This window comes from Piliocolobus tephrosceles, chromosome 3 (genome assembly GCF_002776525.5).
Source record: "Piliocolobus tephrosceles isolate RC106 chromosome 3, ASM277652v3, whole genome shotgun sequence".
NCBI lineage: Eukaryota > Metazoa > Chordata > Mammalia > Primates > Cercopithecidae > Piliocolobus > Piliocolobus tephrosceles.
Genome location: NC_045436.1, coordinates 23,645,471 through 23,666,043, shown reverse-complemented (window position 1 = coordinate 23,666,043; position 20,573 = coordinate 23,645,471). Strand labels below are relative to the sequence as shown.

Here is a 20,573-nt window from a genome sequence, read left to right as displayed (position 1 = left end):
TTTAAAAATTGCATCACTGCATGTTTAGAATAAAGTAACTCAGAGCAGAAACATAGAAAAGTAATGCATACAAAGGAACGTAAACAGAGCATGAGAAGAAATACAGAGAAAGCTGAATTATATAATGAAAGTAGGAAAGGTGAATTTTTAGCTTGGGAGATGAGGGGAAGACTTGGATGAGAGGGAAAGAAAAGAAAACTGATTTTACCAGGATTACTCTAGCTTTTCAGGGCTTATTTCAGAAAAGCTGACTAGGACTCTGGAACCCAGGGAATCAGGGCTCCCCAGTTGACCTCTGCCAAGAACACTGGGAAGGGAGAAAAAGCCAGAAGTGAATGGGTAACAGAAGGTAAGGACTCATTTATTCTGGCATTCGTAGTTTAAACAGCATAAACTTAGGAGGAGTATCTGTTTTGAAACTATTGAAACTTATTAGTATCAAATACTTGCTATGATTCTTTGTTCTTGGTTGTTTGTTTTTGAAACCTCTGGTTGAAAGAATGGTTTAGAAAGCTCAATATTTCCGTAGCCATGGTTTGCAATCCTGTTATTACCCTAAGGCAGATAATTGGGGTTGCTTCTTCTCTATTATTCTTCTTCCTTCATTTCTTTAATATAATCATCCCTTTTCTTCCCTGCCTTTCTTCCCATGTCTCCTTGTTCTTCCTTTGCTTACTTGTTTTCTGTTCCTCTACTCCAGAATTTTAGAATGATTTATTCAGACTTACAAGTCTTTACATGACACTGTAAAATCTCAGAAATATTTTTCTTCAGGCATATGAATCGTAAGTAATATCAACTCAAAGAAGTAAGATTAATGTGTCACTTTGAATTCTCAGATTTTTCCTACTGTGAAAAGAGACTAGTATCTGAGAAAAGCATAAAAGTTAAAAACAGAATATTCAGAAATTTGGGCTATTTGTGAGCATTAGCTTATGATTCTCAGAATTTATACGTATGTAAACACTGGAAATTTTGGACTATGATATTTAGATAGAGCCTAATCTTACTGAAGATTAGTATCTGGTAACCAGCACAGGATTTGGGAAGATCAGTCTCTGATTCCTTGAGATTTCTTTGTTTACCTGGTTGCTGCATTTGAGTGGTTATTGAGCTCCTGTAAGGTACTTCTTTCTCTCAAGTAGGGATATCATTAGCTGGCTTGTACTTGTCTTGGAAACATTACAAAAAAAGTGCCTCTTCTGAGCCAAAGAATTATAAACCACTTTTCAGTTTGGCTTGGCATTGAAATTGAGCTGAGTTTAGACCCCCACATGCCACCCAGGAACTTCTGCACGTAAATAAACAACACAGTCATATGAAGTAATCCCCAGGGAAAAATGTGATTTTTTTTTTTTTTCTCTCTCAAAGTGATGGTGCTTTATAAATTATCAAGTCTTCAAACCACAGCAAAATTTTTTCAGTCTTAGTTAATAATCAGACATTGTTGACTTTTGTAAGTAGATTATCAATATTTTATCTGTCAGATATTCAAAGTTTTAAATAAAGTAATACTGTAGTAATATGATATTAGTAGGAAAGTGCATCGGAAATATAGGTATACCTGTTTTGTGTTGTTTTTGTTTGTTTTTGTTGTTGTTGTTGTTGTTGTTTTTTGAGATGGAGTCCGCTGGAGTGCAGTGGCGCCATCTTGGCTCATTGCAAGCTCCGCCTCCTAGGTTCACGCCATTCTCCTGCCTCAGCCTCGCCAGTAGCTGGGACTACAGCTGCCTGCCACCACGCCCGGCTAATTTTTGTATTTTTAGTAGAGATAGGGTTTCACCGTGTTAGCCAGGATGGTCTCGATCTCCTGGCCTCGTGATCTGCCCGCCTCGGCCTCCCAAAGTGCTGAGATTACAGGCGTGAGCCACTGCACCTGACCTGTCTACCTGGTTTTATTGCACTTTGTTTTATGATGCTTCACAGATACTGTATTTTTTTTTTTAGCAAAATTTAGCGTTTGTGGCAACCCTGTGCCAATGCCATTTTTCTAACAATATGAGCTCATTTCATGTCTTTGTGTCACATTTTGGTAATTGTCACAATATTTCAAACTTTGTCATCATTATTATATCTGTTATGGTGATCTGGGATCAATGATCTTTGATGCTACTCTTGCAATTGTTTTGGGCACCATGAACCGTGCCCATGTAAGGCAGAGAACTTTATCGTTGTGTGTGTCTTCTGACTGTTCCACTTTCCAACCATTTTTCAGTCTCTCTCCATTTCCTTGGTTCTATTTCATGAGACACAACAGTATTGAAATTAGGCCAGTTAATAACCCTACAGTGGCCTCTATATGTTCAAGTGAAAACAAGAGTCTCACATCTCTCACTTTAAATCAAAAGCTAGAAATGATAAAGCTTACTGAGGATAGTATGTCCAAAGTCGAGATAGGCCAAGAGAGAGGCTTCTTGGACCACAGAGTTAGCCAAGTTTTGCATGCAAAGGAAAAGTGCTTGAAGGACATTAAAAGTGCTCCTCTGGTGAACACATGAATGATAAGAAAGCAAAACAGCTTTGTTTCTGATATGGTGAAAATTTAAGTGGTCTGGATAGAAGATCAGTCAACCACAACATTCCCTTAAGCCAAAGCCTAATCCAGAACAAGGATCTAACTCTATTCAAGGCTACAAAGGCTGAGTGAGGTGAGGAAGCTGCAGAGGAAATGTTGGAGGCTAGCCGAGGTTAGCTCAGAAGGATTAAGGAAAGAAACCTCCATAACCTAAAAGTGCAAAGTGAAGCAGAAAGCGCTTCTGTAGACGCTGCAGCAAGTTATTCAGAAAATCTAGCTAAGATCATTGACGAAGGTGGCTACACTAAGCAACAGGTTTTCAGTGTAGATGGAGCACCCTTCTATTGGAACAAGATGCCATCTAGGACTTTCATAGTTAGAGGGGAGAAGTCAATGCATGACTTCAAAGCTTCAAAGGACAGGCTGACTCTTTTGTTAGGAACTAATGCAGCTGATGACTTTAAGTTAAAGCCAATGCTTACTTACCATTCTGAAAATTTGAAGGCCCTTAGGAATGATACTAAATCTACTCTCTGCCTGTGTTCTGTATATGGAATAACAAACCCTGTATTACAGAGCACCTCTTTACAGCATGTTTTACTGAATATTTAAGTCCACTGTGGAGACCTACTGCTCCAAGAAAAAGATTCTTCTCAAAATATGACTGCTCATTGGCAATGTACCTGATCACTCAAGAGCTCCGAAAGAAAAGTCCATGGAGATAAATGTTGTTTTCACGTCTGTTAACACAACATCCATTCTACATCTCACAGAGGAGCAATTTTGACTTTCAAGTGTTATTGGTTAAGAAATACATTTTGTATGGCTATAGTTGCCATAGAAAGTGATTCTTCTGATGGATTTGAGTCTGAACAAAGTAAATCATAGACCTTCTGAAAAGAATTCACCATTCCAGATGCCATTATGAATAGTGAGATTCATGGGAGGAGATCAAAATATCAACCGTAACAGGATTTGGAAGAAGCTGATTCCCACTCATATGAATTACTTTGAGGGGTTCAGGATTTTTAGTGGAGGAAGTAATTGCAGATGTGGTGGTAATAGTTACAGAACTAGAATTAGAAGTAAAACCCAAATATGTGACTGATTTGCTGCAATCACGTGATAAAACTTCAGTGGATAAAGAATTGTTGCTTATGGATGAGCAAAGAAAGGGGTTTCTTGAGATAGAACATACCCCAGGTGAAGATGCTTTAATCATTGTCTACATGACAACAATAAATTTAGAATATTAAGCAGTGGCAGGGTTTGAGAGTATTAACTTCAGGTTTCTAAGAAGTTCTATTGTGGGTAAAATGCTACCAAACAGAATAGCATGATACAGAGAAATTCCTTGTGAAAAGAGTCAATTGATGCGACAAATTGTATTTCTTATTTTATGAAATTGCTACAACTACCCCAACCTTCAGCAGCCACCACACTGATTAGTCAGCAGCTATAAACACTGAGGCAGGACCCTCTACCAGCGCAGAGATTACTCTTTACCGAAGGCTCAAATGACCGTTAGCCATTTTTAGCAATAAAGTGATTTTAGATTAGGGCATATACATTTTTTTAAGAGATAACGCTATTGCCACTTAATAGACGAGAGCACAGTATAAATATCACTTTTATACGCACTGGGAAACAAAAGATTAGTGTGACTCACTTTATTGTGACATTCACTTTATTGTGGTGATCTGGAGTCAAACCTGCAGCATCTCCAAGGTATGCCTGTATAAGAATCGTTTCTATGATTTTTGATGAGATTTGGGGCTAGAAAAACAATTCAATTTAAACAGAAGATTGAAATTTTGGAAAGTATGGATTGAAATAGAAGTTAGTATACCAAATAATGTTTCTGCCCATCTGTCTGTTTTTTGGCACATTCGTTCAGTTTTCAGACAATACAGAGGAGGTAGAAACTAGGATGGGGACGAATTCTGGTTAAAAACTTCACACTTGAAGTCGTGATACTTCTCTTAAATACATTTTAAACACATGAGTGACATTAAAACTTCCATGAGAACTGAAATTTGGATATAGTACGATTTTCAGTTTGTTCTCATCACTGGTTAAAGTTCTTATTTTGTGGGGACAGGAATTCTACAGAGGAGGGTGATGTGGTAGGAAATAGGATCCTACTCTGTCTCAGGAAGCAGAAGGCAGGGGGCAAGTCCTCTATCTTAACTACCTTTTGAGCCTAATTTGCAAAGTCTAGTGATAAAATCACTTGAGTTCCATGTATCTCTGCTGCTGTCTTGGATATCAAAGCTGGCATTAGTGCCAGGTATCGTATTTATTGATATTTAAGCCAGAGTGGACAGTTGCCACCTAGTGGTGCCATACCAAAGACAGGAGCTGGAAGCCAGACTCCAAGAATTCCCAGCCAGCTAGCTTTACTGGTAACTCTGTCCTTGCATTAACTTTGCATAAATGGAACCTCCTGGTTTATGCAATTCAACAACGGTGGTTTTGGACTGTATCTACTCATAATGATGAAGTTTATTTGCACTAGGTGGATAGAATATGGTAGGTTAATGTTACTCATTTTTTCAAAAAACAATCTAAGCTTCTTTTTCAAAAATAAAAAGTACTAGCTCTGGTCATTGACTACTTATGTTTGTTCCTATAGTCCTGAAATGTGAATTTGATGTTATGCTGCACATTTAGAAAGTAGAGTAGAACTCCGCAAACTATGAAGCAACTTTAAGGGTTAAAGAGAGGAAATCCCAAATTCCTAAAATGCATATGTATGTATAAAAATTTCAATTAGAAAGCTTTACGTACCATAAAAGAAGAGATAGCTTTTGGAAGATATACACTAAAAGCAAGTGAAGGACATTCAATTACTCTCTTAGTAATTCTATTTCCTTAGGCGATGTTGTGTAGTAATACTGAATTGGTGGTTCTTATGTTTAATACTGAGCAAGGAACTCTAAGCAAGTTTAAAGTCAAGCTAAAGTAAAAATTATTAAGATTATCTTTAGAACCTGTTAAATGTGTTTAAATTTTTTATGAACTGAAAGTTTTAGTTAGTTTTTTTCCCTTCAGCTGTTGCATTAGCAGCCATAGGCCAAGTGACAACATCGTTGTTTTTAATAAAACAGATTAATAAAAATGTAAGAGGATTAAGCATTTCAGGTTCTGGCTTCTACACTTAATATGAGAGTATTGGTTTGAAGCCAGTGTACCATACATGCTAATTGATTGCTACTTTACTTGAAGTAACGTAGAAGATTATCTCCTCTAAGATTGTTCATCTGGGGCAATTATTCCCAACCAGGAGCAATTTTGCCTCCAGGGAACCTAAAGCAATGTCTGGAGACATTTTTGGTTGTCACATTTGGGGATGGAGTGTGTTGAAACTGGCATCTAGGGAGTAGAGGCTGGAGATGTGGCTAAATAATCCACAATGCAAAGGAAAGCCCTCCACAACAAAGAATTATCTTGTCCAAAATAACAGTAGAGTTGAGGTTGAGACCCCTTTGTTCTAGGAATATTTCCAGTGTGGTTTCTTCTTTATCTGTTTTCTTTCCTTTCTTTCTTTTTCCCTTCCTCTTAGTTAAATACGTATGCGTCACTTGGTATGGAGATGAGTAAGCGTCTCTCTGGTTAATGCTAAATGTAATCTTTTCAGAGTGATTTCTCAGGGTGTGGTTTTGTACAGAGTGGAAAGGGAGCCGAAAGCCACACATTGGACCTATATAACCTTAGGCATGTCACTCATGTTTTCATTTCTTTGTTTCTAAAAATCAGAATTAAATGAGATACAAGGTTTCTTTTAGAGCAACAAATTCAAACAAACTTGGCAAAATGATTGACTCAACCAGACTTGAGCTCTATTTTGTCAAACAATGTGCTCTAAGACTCATATGATACAGAAGATATAGTTCCTGATTTCTAAATGCCTGAATCTAGTTGGGGAGATGGCAGGCATGTAAACGGAAGTAACCATATACTTTTATAATAGTTGTAATGAAAGTTCTACAGTAGAACAGGGTAGGATAGTCACTATCTATAGGAGACTTGGGTAAGTCCTCTGAGAGACGATGGAATTTGAATTGGCTATTGGAGGAGAGTAGGGATTTGCCAGGAGAAAAGGAGGAAGAGCATTTCAGGCAAAAGGAACAGCAAAAGCAAAAACTTAGAATTACAAAAAGCCCTGGGATGTTCTGGAATGTTGAAAGCTTCTGTATGTCTGGAACATGAAGATCACTGAATAAAAATATTCTTTTTGTATTGCTTGAACATATCAAAAATTTCCAAAAGAGTCTAAAGCCAGAAACAATATTCCCATCTAGCCATTGCTCTTAGACTTTAGCTGTTCACTCCTCTAGAGTGTGTGCATCACAAGCACAAACAGCCTCAGTTACAGTCCTGAGATCCCTTCGGGCTTCCTTCTCCTACTTTGCTTGTCTTGTACCTCATTGTTTATACTGGGAGTTGTGATTCAGACAAGTTCAAGTATAACAAATCCAATTTTTTAAAAATTGTCTGATTTTTTTTCCTCATCAAATTCTCTTGAAGTACTATTGAATTTTAATAGCCCCCTTGGGACAGCGGATTTGGGTAATTAAAAATGCTGATTTAATTCACAAACTCAGGAGAAGCAAGTGTCGGACCATCCCATTGAGCCCTTCTACACTAAGTGGAGAGGTTGATGGCAGAAATAGTGCCGAGACTTCAGGCACAATCTGATGACAGGCAGCACTAATTTTTGGCTTCGGGCAATCAAATGCTGCTCAGCATTGCTTAACAAGAGGTTCTTAGTGTGAACTAAGCCACCAACATGATTTTCTTTAGTAGCCATGAAAGTCAGCTTAGAGAATGTCACAAAAGGAAATGGTGTATTCTGAGGGAAATTCATCTTTCTATTGTTTAAAGACGTAGAGGGAGGCCAAGGTGGGCAGATCACGAGGTCAAGAGATCCAGACCATCCTGGCCACCATGGTAAAACCTCGTCTCTACTAAAAATACAAAGAAAATTAGCCAGGCATGGTGGCACATGCCTGTAATCCCAGCTACTCAGGGGGCTGAGTTAGGAGAATCTCTTGAACCCGGGAGGCGGAGGTTGCAGTGAGCCAAGATCGCGTCACTGCACTCCAGCCTGGTGACAGAGCAAGATTCCATCTCAAAAAAAAAAAAAAAAAAAAAAAAAACAGAAAGAAAAAAAGAAAATAGATAAATTTTGCCTGAGTTTTCCCTCACCAAATCTGACTTTTCTCAGGAGAAGAGATTTACGTGGAATAACTCTGTTGCTTTCCTTTAGAAACATCCAGATACAAAAAGAAGTTTTGTAGTAGGTATCACTGTGACTTAAAGTAAGTTCAGGAAATCTGACTTCTATTTCCAGTCAAGCAGATGACTTTTTGGGATACATTATTCGTTGATGTCTGAGATTCTTTCTAGAAATCAATCTAATAATACCTGCTGTTTGTTGCTCAGGACTTCTGAAGTCATAAGCTTGCTATAACTTTTTTCAACTCTTGATATCAGCTCATTCCTTGTTTATATGATTAAATTTGAAGTAGCCTGACATTTGACAAACTCTTTTTTTTTCCCACCAGAAGCTGAAATTCATGATTAACTCACTGCTCGCTATGAATTTGTCACAACTTCGCTTAACCTAATAAATATCCCTGAAAGAGCAGACTTGGCTGGAGTTGAATCAGTACAGCTTTACTGATGTGGCCACTAAGTTAAGCCCATACTTTTTAATCTGGATTGAGCTAAGGGGGAATGTTCAGAAATCAAGGTCTGGGTGCATTCTCCCAGAAATCACTGGAGCTCAGCTGGCTTTATTAGCCTGGTGAGAGGAGGGGGAGGTGTAAATAAATGCATAGCAGACACCACCTTTTCCTCTGGTATGTGTATAGACCTTTGGCGGTAGTCGTAGAGGGGTTATAATAAACAATTAATGGATGATCAATCTTAAGTATGATATAGGAGAATTTAAAGTATTCTGAGTTCTTAAAGACTGTTCTTTATATAATATGTGATAACTTACATTCTTTTATTCTGTTAGATTTTGCTTTCTAAATGAATAAACATTTACTGCATGCTTTAGAGCAGGGATAGCTAACATTTTATCGAAACACAGTAAAATTTTCTGTGCTTTTGTGTCACAAAGGCAGAGTGAAGTACCTCCAACAGAGAATTTATGGTCCACAAAGACAAAAATAAAATATAAACTATCTGGCTCTTTACAGAGAAAGTTTACTGACTCCTGCATTAAATAAACACCTTTTAAAACAAAAATGAATTTCTGTAATTGAGATCAGTTCTCTCAGGGTCATTATTCATCTAGACAAATGAAATTCTTCTTTTGAAAAAGTGATAACAAATACGTTTTTCGCATCGTATTTGCTTTACAATACTTGAGAAATTCTTTTAAAATGCAGTTGTTTAAATAATGTCAAAAGAAGCACTTCTTATGATTTATAAGCACTCCGGAAAAAAAATATGCATATATGTAGTATAGTGACTGTAAAGTGATCTTGCATAGTATGTTATTGGTTGTGTTAGGGAAATGAATAAATAACAATAACAATAGCAAATGCTTCTAAAGTGCTCCTTGGGTGTCAAGCACTAAGTACTTTTACGTTTCTTTTTCAGCAACCATTTAAAGTAGGATAAATTGTTATCTCTTTTTCATAGATTATGCGTTTTGTTGTTGTAAATAAAGTTGAAGAATATAATTGGTAAGAAAAACAACTAATAAAATGTCATTTGTAATGTATTTCATAGGTTTGTGGACACAAAAATAATTACATTTATTGAGATCACAAAGTCAAGGCATTGACTATATTCCATAATTAAAGCATTAAAATGATAGAAAATAGTCTTAATTGCATAGGAGAGTTATCTTGAAAAGTAATTTGATAGTTTTCAGTTCTGAGCTTCATTTAATTTTCTCAAGATTCTTCTACGCCTAATTTAACTTTATACAGTTAGGTTTCTTTTGGGTTTACTTTTCTTATTCTTTAAAGTTAAAAACATTCAGATGTGATTAGAAATTGAAATGATTAACTTCAGATACTGCATAGGGTAGTTCTCCATTGAGCAGCTCATTTCAAAATACCACACTTGCACAAAGAGGAAGTGGCCTGAGGCAGACAACTTCTTAGCGGGTGGCTTGATCATTGATAAGCAGACTATGGCGTTTAGTAGTAAAGTAGAAGCTATGCTAAGCTGATTAGCAAGGAGGTCAGGCAAGTGACTTGGAGGTTGGTTGTGAGTAGAATCCCTAGTGGGGACTTTCCTTTGCTGGAAAGCCAGGTGATGGTTGGACATTTGGGAGTAGGTGATGAGCAGATGTGTGCAGTTCCGTGTTTCACACCACTTCTTTGCCTACTCTGGAATTTGTCCTGAGAAAGTACAAGGAATACAATAAAAAGAGGTGAGAAGCAAAGGTAAAAAACACCACCAGAGACATTCAAAATCAGAAGATCTCCTAGTTAGGCAGTCCACACTCATGAGATTCACCCTACTCTGCTTTTTTGAACCCATAGCACTGCGGTTTCAGCTATTTGACATGTATTATATGCTTTTAACTCTGAAAACACTGTTTGACTTGTTCCACGTAGCACCATCTCTTCCAAGTGGTTTCTTTATACTGAGCATTTCTCAGTTGATTAAAAAATGTTGTGTGAATAGGAAGTATTCCTAATAGAAAGTATTCCTCATTCCTGATTAATACCATTTTAGCAAAGTTCTACCACTGCAAGTGTTTACATCAAGGCCAAAGGCAGGCTAGTGAATAAGGATGACTTACAAATCTTTCAGATCGGTAATGTCCATCAGCGTCTGCAATAACTGTGCATAACTGAAGATGGAGCTCAGCATGGGGCTAAAAATGAAGACAGAATGGGAAGTTAGTACTGCTTTTAACTGGACGTTATGACATTTAAGCTTCAGATTTCCTTCTTATTTTTAGAGTTTATTTGTAATCTGTTGTTATTGAGGAGATTTGGAATTACTTGTCAGAAAAGTATTTTAAAACATCCCTTAAAGTCAGTTGCATTCCTTGTTTTCTTGACTCTGCAAAAAAGGCCTTCTATTTTGTATGCATTGATTTGACCATTTAAACTTCCTCCTAGACAATAAACTTGCTGAACTGTGGAATAAATTGTGATATTCAATAGTTCAATATACAGAAAAGAACTGTTAAAGCTGCAGTGTAAATTCCAGTTGGACATAATACCACTCTCAACAACTACACATAAGACACTTACATTATCTGGGTACATTTACAGCTTCCGATTAGAAAGTTAAAACATCTTTAAGTATATGAACTTTCTCAAAATATTCTTGTATGAGACATCACAACTTTATACTGTGCTATATGTGCAAAACCAATACTCTAGCCTATCACATGTATTTTTCAAGCTTACTGTGTTTGCTGCTGGTGGTGTTGACTGCAGTAACGGGTACTTAAAGCATCAAGTTATCGCTGCCTCATTCTGCAGAATTGTTCAGTAGGTTCGCTTCCCTGTCAGATCAATTTCCCCCATCCACTCCCTGAGATGTTATCTGGGTGCATAGAGCGCAGTGTTGTCCTGTGACATCATGGTCTTGTGGGGAGAGGAAGCCTCGGATCTGAGTGTTGTTCCCCAGGTTCTCTCTGGCCTCCCGTGGGGCGCGACGATGCCGGTGTTGTGCCAGTACTGTGCACTATGGAAATCAGGGATGATGGGTGTGTGTCCCAGCTGAGGCAGACTGCACAGATTCATCATCATGGTGCATCTTGAGGTCTGCAGTCCATGCCATCCTGGCAGCCTGTCAGTCAGCTATTAATTTCAGAACCACTTTGACTCTGTTGCAGTGACCATCCTTGGAAATTTTATCTAGCCAGATCAGCTACCTTCTGCCTCCTGCACAGGGCTTGGGGAAAATTCCCTAATGTCATCTTTGCCTCATGGGAGTTGAGGAAGGCCTGGAGTGCTAACTTGGATCCCTTCTTACCTAGAGCAGTAGCCCTGTCTTTGTATTCTGACATGACCACACCACCTCAGAGCAGGTCCGCCCCACAGACACTTCCCTCTCAGATTTTCAAGAGCTCTCCACTTCAGCTGTTCTTCCAGCACGTCCAAACAGCTCCCCTCCGCTGCATCCTTCACCATTTCATCACTTGATGTGGGAGCTGGGACACATTTGAATGAGTCCTCTGATGCTCCTCTTTTTTTTTTTTTTTTTTGAGAGGGAGTCTCGCTCTGTCGCCCAGGCTGGAGTGCAGTGGCCAGATCTTGGCTCACTGCAAGCTCCGCCTCCCGGGTTTACTCCATTCTCCTGCCTCAGCCTCCCCAGTAGCTGGGACTACAGGCGCCCGCCACCTCGCCCGGCTAGTTTTTTTGTATTTTTTAGTAGAGACGGGGTTTCACCGGGTTAGCCAGGATAGTCTCGATCTCCTGACCTCGTGATCCGCCCGTCTCGGCCTCCCAAAGTGCTGGGATTACAGGCTGATGCTCCTCTTATCTCTCAAATTGTTATGACCTCCTTTTAGTTCTCCTTTCTGTTTTACTGGAAATTCCTGTGTGTCTCATCCACCTTCCATTGGTGATGTTCATCCTCCCTTTCTTTTTCTTTTTAAGATGGAGTTTTGTTCTTATTCCCCAGGATGGAGTGTAATGGCACGACCTTGGCTCACTGCAACATCTGCCTCCAGGGTTCAAGCACTTATCCTGCCTCAGCCTCCCAAGTAGCTGGGATTACAGGTGCTCATCACCACACCCAGCTAATTTTTTTCTTTTTTTCTTTTCTTTCTTTTTCTTTTTCCTTTTTTTTTTTTTTGTCGGGACGAGATTTCACCATGTTGGCCAGGTTGGTATTGAACTCCTGACCTCAGGTGATCTACCTGCTGCATCCTCCCAAAGCGCTGGGATTATAGGCATGAGCCACTATGCCTGGCCTCATTCTCCCTTTCTAAGTTCTCAGTGCCTGCTGGAAAACACTTTTTATGACAGAAGAAATTTAAAAAAATACAATGATGTTTTTAAATATTAATTCTCCAGCCTTTCATATGTGACTTAAACTGACTTCATTTATCCTGACAACTAGAAGTTGGAAGATGAGGCCTCTGTGTTAAGTGGGGATAAAATACCTTGTAAAGACGACAGAAAGTGGTGTTTACAAATCAGACACAAAGACCTGACGTCCCCCTTTAAAGAAATGTCCCAGTGTGCTGATGGCAGTGAGGAAGAGGTTCACTTAAAGAGAAAGGGGCAGAGGTAAAGGAACAGATTTTCTTCGTATTCTTTACCATGTTCTTTCTTTAACACCTGGGTTGATTTGATTCCAACAGACTCTTTGGATCACTTCTAACCCATCTCCTGGTGGTCTTTGTGGTTCCTTAGTGGCTCCAGGGAACTGATACATTTTAACATGTTTGTCACAATGGCCATAGGATTCCATAATAAAAAGATAGCTGTAATATTTCTTATTGATTAAAAATACCTGCAAGCCAATCATAGAAATTGGAGTAAAAATATTAAGATTAACTAACCTGAACCAAAGATCTGTGTTTTCTGTTATAGAATACTGCAGTGGAGAGTCAGTATTTTGGGGTTTGTTATTTTGTTACAGTGAGTACTGGAATTATAAAAGGAATTTCTGTAATCAGAATAGCAGGTAATATTTCTTGAGTGCCTTAACTGTTTCTAGGCACTTTATATAAATATTTTAAAAATAGTAATAATATGCAGAGTTACTCTCAATTTGCACATAAGGAGATGGAAAATCAGAAAGGCTAAGTCACAAAACTAAAAGGAAGTGCAGTTGGGATTAAAATGTAGACCTGTTTAAGATCAACATCCATGTCTTTTCAAGTTAATAAGCCTCAGCAAATAAATCATGCTAGAAATACCTCTGTGACAGAAAACCTTGTGAGAAATAAATAATGCTTACTGCTTAGTTACCTTAGGAACACACTTGGGAAGTTATGCTGAAAGAGTCAGTATTACCTGTCTGGCATCTGTCTCTTTTGCTCTAGCAGTATATAAATTTAATGTAGTACTAATTTAATGCACATGATCTATGTTTAACCTTTTTAGACCTTAGTATTATAAAATAAAACTCAGATGGAGGAAAACAGATAAAAAATAAAAAACATACCGCTTAGCGAATTACAAGCTGAATAACCATGTAACTACCACCCAAGTCAACAAGTAGAACATTTCCACTGGCCGCAAAAGCTATCCATGTGCCCTCATGATCATAGGCCTTTTCCATTTTTCATATGTAACTACAATCTTGATTTTTATAATAACCGTTTTTCTCCATGGTTGTATCAGCTAACAGTGTATTCCTACACACTATAGTTTAGTCTGGCCCATTTTAGAAATCTGATGTATTTTAAGTCTTTTAATCTACAGGTTCTCCTTCAATCTCTTTCTTTTCCTTACAATCTATCTGAGGGAGAATTTGTACTTGTACTCTTTAACTAGTATAATTTACCTTAATCTAGATGTTGCTGACTTGGATACTTACAATGCATTCAACCTGTTCCTCTTTTACATTTCCAGCAATTGACAGTTGGATACATAGATGTAATCAGATTTGAGTTAATCTCTTGAGTGGTGCTGTGTTCTTTTATCTTTTATCAGAACACACATAATGTCTGGTGTTAACTTTTTTTTTTTTAATGTCAGCAGCTGTTGATTCTTAATGGTTAGAAAGATTGTTGATTCCTTGAGAGTTGCAAAATGATGATACTCTATCATTCTTTTTAATTTGTATAATTTAAAATGTTTGATGTGTTCTAGCCCACTATAATTAAAATAATTAGAAATTCATTCTGCTTCATATATATATATAGAGAGAGATGGAGTCACACTCTGTTGCCCAGGCTGGAATGCAGTGACGTGATCTCAGCTCACTGCAAACTCCACCTCCTGGGTTCAAGTGATTCTCCTGCCTCAGCCTCCCAAGTAGCTGGGATTACAGGCATGCTCCACCATATCTGGCTAATTTTTGTATTTTTAGCAGAGACGGAATTTCACCATATTGGCCAGGCTGGTCTCGAACTCCTGACCTCAAGTGATCTGCCTACCTCGCCCTCCTAAAGTGCTAGAATTACAGCTGTGCACAGCCTATTTATATTGTTTTTGATTGTATTTGTTTATATAATTTGATTGTATTTGTTTGTATAGTTACAATATAATGCCCAGAGCAACTACAGTATGCATATGTAACTTATCACACTCTACTGGTATCCACCTTTTACAACATTGAATGAAATGTAGAAACCTGCCGGTCGTGGTGGCTCATGCCTGTAATCCCAGCACTTTGAAAGGCCAAGGTGGGTGGATCACCTGAGGTCAGCAGTTCAAGACCAGCCTGACCAATGTGGTGAAACCTTGTCTCTACTAAAAATAATACTAATAAAAAAAAAATTGGCTGGGTGTGGTGGCAGGCACCTGTAATCGCAGCTACTCGGGAGTCTGAAGCAGGAGATAGCTTGAAGATGGGAGGCGGAGGTTGCTGTGAGCTGAGATGTCCCCACTGCACCCCAGCCTGAGTGACAGAGTGAGACTCCATCTCAAACAAAAAACAAAAACAAAAAAGTCCAGAAATGTAGAAACCTTATTTCCACTTAGGTCTCTTTATTGTGCCTACTTTTAAATATCATTATCTTGAGTATCAGAGATGGTGTTATAATTTTTGTTTCAATTATCCAATATGATTTATACAACTCAGGAAAAGAATAGACTATTATGTACACCCAAATTTCTGCTACTTCTGTTCCTCTTTCTTCCTTATTCATGCTCCAAGATCCCTTCATTTATTATTTATTACTGTTTCTTAGTCTATACTGGAAGAACTAGGACATATCTATTTATTTTGAACAATGACAATACCTGATGTGTTTGTTCAAATACTTCCAATTCCAATTTTGGATTACTGGGTTTTTAGTTATTCTCTTTACTTCACTTTGGCTCTCAAGGACACAGGAGATGTTAGAATTAGAATATTCCATAATGATTCTGTCCCACATTTCACATACACATTCTCTGAATAACTATACTAGTACTGTTACTGTCAATTCTGATTACTGAAAACAGCAAAACAAAATGTCTTTGTATATGCTATGTCTATTACCTACTACTTTTTAATTGTCAGAGCTTGTAGCTGTCACATACAATGTTTTCTCTCTCTAATCCTCATTTATTTTTGTTCTGCAAGTGTTTTTTTTCTTTATTTAATGTTCTGCACAGTTTCTTCTGTTGATCTTCCTATAGTCATTTTGATTTTTTTATGCAATTTATTTTAATCTTTTGAAATTTGTTTTCCAGTAGATTCCTGAAGAAGGACTAATAGAAACCACATTTGCTGGTCTACTTAATGTTATGAGCAATTTTTATCCTTTATATTGAAGGCTGTTTTGCTAGGTATAAAATCTTTGACTCACATTTTTATTTTTCTGATCATCTTAATTATGCTTTCTGATTTGTTCCCCCCCCCAAAAAAAGGGTTGCTCTCAAAGAAAATGATTTCTTTTTTCTTTTATATGTCATATGCTCCTTTTATCTAGCTACCAATGGGATTCTTTTTTCTTTCTTTAAAGAATTTTCATTTAAATTTAAAGAAAATTTAAATTTTATTTTAAAAAATTTCAGAATTTCTAGATTACATATTAATGTTGGCATTATGGGTTGATACTTTCAGGTACACCATGTGCTCTTTGGATACACAATTTGATATATATTTTAGAAAAATACTTTTTGAATTATGATTTTAGTATTTGTTTGGTTCCCTTCAGGGCCTAGATAGAATAATAGAGTGGATGCATTTTTCTTTAATTATTTTGAAAGTACCATCCCACTGCTTTTTAACATCTTATGTAAAACTTCAGAAGCCATTCTGAGTCATGTTTTATTGTATGTTTCTCTTTTATTTCTAATTCTTTTTGGTGAGGCTTCAGTATCTTGATTTTATTCCCTGTGTTCTGAAATTTCTCAAACAGGTGGCTTAGTGTGGGTCTTCATTCTTTCAATGGACTAGGCACTAGGTAAACCATTTTTATCTAGAGAGTCTGGTGCTTCAGCTTGAGAGATTTTCTTCCATTATTTCTTTGAAATTTTCTCTTCCTTTCCTTAATTTTCTCATTTTACAACTCATTAGTTGAATGCTTAGTCTTCTGGATGAATTTTCTAATTATTTTTATCTTTATTTTTCTACTTTCCATCTTGACACCTTTTTTAAAAGTATAATCACCCTTTTTAAGTATACAGTTTGATGTGTTGACAAATTACAGTCATTTAACTGCCCCACAGTTATTGCAAAAATTCCCTGTGCTCATTTGCAGCCAGTCCCTTTCCCTACTTTTGGCTCCTGCCAACCACTGTTTTCTGTTCCTAGAATTTCTCCTTAAAATCGTTTTTTTTTTTTTTTTTTCTTTTTTGTACTCCTTTCTGTAGGTTTCCTCAACATGTAGATAATGTTTTAAAACTACCCCTCTAATAAGTATTTTACTTTAAGTTACATTTAAACCTTTTTAAACATCTATTCTTGCTTCATGATTGCAATGTCATTGTATCTCTTTGTAAATATTAATTATGATTTCCTGGAAGATTTTTTTTCTATATTTCCTCAGAATTCTTTTTCTCTCTTTGTTTTGCCTTTTTTTTTTTTAAGTTGGATATGTTTCTCAGCTATCTGATGGTTCTTAACAATATAATCACATTAAGTTTGAAGTGCAGAAAATCTGATCAGAAGCTCTATGTGCACGGGTGGATCTTGCAAACTCTGAAGCTTCATTGTAGAGTGATTGAATAACTAGCTGGTCATTGATTCGTGACTCCAAAATTATCTGTAAATGTTCTTCTTGGTGTGGTTTTCTACTTTCAGAGAAATAGCCGCCAATGTCCATCTTGATTATATAAGCTGCCAACCTTATTGATATGTGGCAGGAAAAAGGGGCTTTGAATCTCATTGATGACTATGCAGAATACCACTGAACCCTCTTGTTGTGACTCTTATGCCTCATGCAGGTTTATTAGATACTTAGTGTTCCTATATCTTGCATCTGACTAGTGCATTTCCTCTGATATCTATAAACCTTCTTTATCTATGTAGCTTAAAAGATCTGAATAGGGTAAAATCTGGGCACACAGACATTTTTTTCAACAGATTTTCAAATGACCCACTGTTTTTCAGAGCCAGCCTCATCCCAGCCTTCCATTACCCTTGGAGCCTAAAGCTATTGAAGCTTTCTAGAGTTCTACAGGGCAAATTGGTTTGTTTCTTCTTCATTATTACTGTAAGGTTAATTCTTTGCCTCTACTAGGCCACTATATTGTCTATCTACTTTTTCTTTGAGTCACAGGTATTTTTTTAGTTTCATTCAAGATAGTGTCTAGATTTTGGTTTCTTATTTTATTTATTGCTTAAGGCAGATTTTTGAGAGTAGAAGGGTATGGAAATGTCTTCACATCAGTCTTGAAATGGGAAGTCTACAGCAGCTATTTACTTAAATATTCCTATGGACTTCTTATACATAAACTGCAGTCTTTTGCAGCATTCAACACAACATATTTTTCTTGCTAGAATTCTTTTTCCTTTGATTTTCATTACTGTCTTTTAAATTTTGCATTCTCTTTTGTCTATTTTTATGGTGTCACTTTTTATCTATTCTACCTCTTATACATGGATACAATTCAGATTTTTATTATTGTCCCTCTTCTGTCTTTTCATCAGTGATCACTTTTACTATCACATCTAGCACTGACCGAACTAAAATTCCACATATCTACCTTCTTTCTGGACGTTTTCATTTATGTTAGTATTCTGTTTTCATGACAGCACATTTTTTCTATGTAATTAGGCTTGACATTTTGAAATTACCTTTAACTATATCTTATATATTTAATTGGCAATTAAATCAATCTGGTTCTTTCTTCAAAATTGTATATGATTGCATTCAATGTTTCCATTCCATCACTGCTGCTTGAATCCAATTTGAGCTATTTTTTCTTTATTCTAATAAGAGCTACACAGTACACATTCATATACTAAAGAAATCTACTGAGTGTAAATTTCATAAAACTGATGTAAGGAAGTTGGAATTTCTAAGAACTTAAAAATAGATACATGTATTAATATTAAATTCAATACACACACACACACACATATATATACATTCATTAGGCATAAAATTCATCAAAGAGGTTGGTAATTTTATGGTGGCTGAATTTGTTACATGAAAAGGAGAAATTTATTTCTTAATTGTTCAAAAAAATAAAGTTTCTTATTAATATGCACATATGCAAAGTAGAAATGGTTCCAAGCAAACTACCATGAGATGTTTTCCTCCTAGATATTCCTTCCTATGTTATTGTTAGGAAAGATATGATGAGAATATATGACTTTTTCCTTAACCGTCAATTTTATTAGAGAGCAGAATGCACATAGCCAACCTTTGTTATTTAATTTCTGGACAGAATATGATATTGGGCAGAGCCAGACTTGTTTTCATTTTGTAAGCCTTCACCATTTTGGGGGTTATTTCTTCCTAGGCTGTTCTACATTCTGCCATTTAGCTGAAAATGCTATACATTTGCTCAACCCTGTCTCTTAGATGGCTTATTTCATTATTTGTACAGAATAACTCAGAATTTAACATAATTGTGTTATATCAGAGGTTTTATGATCATTTTACATCATTTAGATCTGAGACAGATAGGTTTTCTCTATCTTCAGGTCTTTGTAATTGTGTCAAGCCTATATAAAACTTAAAATGGATGCCTTCTTGGTGTGTAAGTTTGAAAGGCATGATTTGTTTATGACTCTTGCACTATTGCCTTTACTTCTGAACAAAAAGAATGATGCAGAGATGATTTCTACTCCTTATTTATCAGTTTATAAAAGAGAGACTTTGAGAAGGGGTAATATTTCTGATGTCCTACAGAACAAATTGAATTTGTTGTAATGATGAGGCAAGAATCCCATTTTAGGGAGGAGTCTAGAGTTAAGTGGAAGAGAAGAAATCATTTGAAAGCATAGATAACATGTACCATGAATGGATGAACCAAAAGTGCAAACCATTATAACATAGCATAGAATTTATGCAGAAGGTTAGAGAGAGAGGAGAAGCTTGTTGAATGGATGATAAAACTAACATAGTTTGATAATTCATTGTTGCTGAGATTTAGTAATTGATCTAATTTGGCATTACTCCATAACAAATTGTTTGGATATTTAATGCCCAGTGTCAACATAAAAATGTACCTGATTTGAAGTATATTCATTTGAAAAAAACTTAAAATTAATCTAAATGTAGGAAATAATTATCTAAACAAAGCACTCCCACATACAAGGACTAAATTCTATAACCAATAGCTGCTTATTAGTGTTTATTTTTCTAGATTATAAAACATAATTGCTGCATTCATAGGCCACTAGGCTTCAGGTAGTACGATAATCAACAACCGTAGGGTTCATTCAATCTGACTTTAGGTCCTGGCTACTACACTTACTAGCTATATGGTCTGGACCCAGTTACTTTCCTTCTATTAGTAATAGCAAAGGATTCAATGTTGAATGGATGATAACTGTCCTAATCGTTCTTGTGTTTTAATTTTTGGATATTAACTCCTTTATTCCTCACAGAAACTCTAGATATTATTAACCCATTTTACAGATGGAAATGGGCACTCAGACAAAGATTAAGTTGCTTTCCCAAAAGAACTCAAATCATAGTTTCTTCATCAGGAACATTTTGCTGATATATTTTTATTATTACTATTATTTTTGCCATTTCTTTCCACAAGCATTATGCTCCCAACAACATTGGCATTTGCCGTTGCTGGAAGAAATGACCCATTTCATATCTGCTTGGCTTTGTCATGCACTTGCCTCCAAGGTACTTCTCACCACTTTCCTTACTTTTTTTTCCTAGCTAACCCTCCATCCTCCCCCAAGACTCAGTTTGAACAACAGCATCACTTACTGTCCACCTTCCTTCTCTGTCCACCTTAGGAAGCCTTCCTTCTCTGTCCACCTTAGGCTGAGCTAAAAACAATACTGGGGGCTCCCATGTCATTCTTCATGTTTTATCTTT

At 36.7% G+C, this 20,573-nt stretch overlaps 1 protein-coding gene across 4 annotated transcripts in view; it reads left to right on the top strand.

Moving 5' to 3' along the window:
* The window catches only part of TLL1 (tolloid like 1), a 222,526-nt gene that overhangs the window by 49,132 nt on the left and 152,821 nt on the right, over positions 1 to 20,573 (top strand). The gene's annotated exons all lie outside the window — the stretch shown is intronic.